Below are 2,017 nucleotides of genomic sequence, written 5' to 3' on the forward strand. Positions count from 1 at the left end.
AAAAGTATTGTCCCGGAAATTCCTGGAAATGACGTCATTTCTTGGAACTGGCTCGGTGATAGACCTCCTTTTATGTTATGTTATCCTGATACAAAATCACTAAATCGGCCGAAAGATTTTTCTCCGAGGTGGTAAAAGTATTGTCCCGGAAATTCCTGGAAATGACGTCATTTCTTGGAACTGGCTCGGTGATAGACCTCCTTTTATGTTATGTTATCCTGATACAAAATCACTAAATCGGCCCAAAGATTTTTCTCCGAGGTGGTAAAGGTATTGTCCGAGAATTCTTGGAAATGACGTCATTTCTTGGAACTGGCTCGGTGATAGACCTCCTTTTATGTTATGTTATCCTGATACAAAATCACGAAATCGGCCCAAAAATTTTTCCCCGAGGTGGTAAAAGTATTGTACGAGAATTCTTGGAAATGACGTCATTTCTTGGAACTGGCTCGGTGATAGACCTCCTTTTATGTCATGTTCTCTTGATACAAAATCGTGAAATCGGCCAGAAACTTTTCTTCGAGGCGGCAAAAGTATTGTCCGAGAATTCTTGGAACTGGCTCGGCGAGCGACCTCCTGTCATATCATGTTCTCCTGATACAAAATCGCGAAATGGGCCACAAATTTCTTTCTCGATCTTTCTCGAAATTTATCGATCGACGGAAATTTCCAAAATTTACCCATCAAATTAATTATTATCTTTCCGCTTTAATAGCCAATAATTTATTCATTTTTTATCGTTACTATAAATTTTCATGGTACAAAATTTCTTATTAACAATGTTAGTTTGTTATTAAAAATCGGTTCAATTATTCATAAACTTTTGCGCAAATAATTCGTTCATTTTAATACAAATACGTTGTTAATTGAAGTAATAGTCAATAATTTATTAATTTTGTTACTTGTGTCATAAATTTACGTTGCGAACAAATTGTTATTAACAGTCAGTGTAATTATTTATAAAATATTTGCAAATTGGTGGTACATTTTAACACAAGTATGCTATTAACTGAAGGAGTATTCAATAATTTATTAATTCTTGCAAACTTATTATAAATTTACGTCGTGAGCAATTTGTTAATAATAATAAATTTTACAATTTATATACATTTTATAAACTATAACTTCATTAGCTCTTCCAAAGAATAAATTGACATGATACGTATACGTATGACAAGCTTGGGGTTGATCTTCCCACGTACACCCCAATCTCTTAAACAATAATAATTCTTTTAGATTAGGTTTATTAGGTTTGTTAGATTTTTATTATTTTCTCCTTTCTCAGGTACCAATTATTTTTGTCTCCTTAGGTTTGATTTCTTTAGTTTCTTATGTATTTCCTTTTTTGTTTGAGAATTCGAATGTTTCATTATTAATTTATTTATACATCATCGTTAGGTTATTTCTTCATTAGGTTAATCATTATGATTCCCATTCCTTTCCCCTTTATTTTTCCTTTAGATATTTACATTAATATATCTCCTTTTCAGCTTAACAACTTATACAAGACACAGTTGAACGTCACGGGATGCGTAAACTACAAAGTGTGTTACCTTATCGCAGTATCTCAACAACTCCCGAAGACTTCCCTGGCTTCTCTCAACAACTCTACGCGGTACCCTAACCACCAAGAACATTCCGCAAGCCCAATTCTGCCAATAATCACGATGCCAAACCGAACTACTCGAAAAGCCAGCAAGAGGAACGGAGAACAAAGAGCACATACCTGACAAGAAGCAGCAACACCCGAACCTAGAGGCTCTCGCGGGTAGAGGCGGCCATTACGTAAGGTCCTCGCTCGCGTTGGATTGGTTGGACAAAGGAGAAGCCAGGCCTGTATCTATTCGATTCCCTTGACCTCTTTCAGAGGAGTATCGAGCCATGGGCAACGTTTCGATCTGCCGGTGTTCGCTACGTCTCGCGCGTTTATCGTCCCGATCTGGCACGTCCGCTCGATTGTCGAAAGCAGGCCGGGTAGGCTGGCTAGGAACCCCTGGCTGCGACGCGGAACAAAAGA

Source organism: Eufriesea mexicana, unplaced genomic scaffold (genome assembly GCF_001483705.2).
Source record: "Eufriesea mexicana isolate 0111107269 unplaced genomic scaffold, ASM148370v2 scaffold474474821, whole genome shotgun sequence".
Lineage (NCBI taxonomy): Eukaryota > Metazoa > Arthropoda > Insecta > Hymenoptera > Apidae > Eufriesea > Eufriesea mexicana.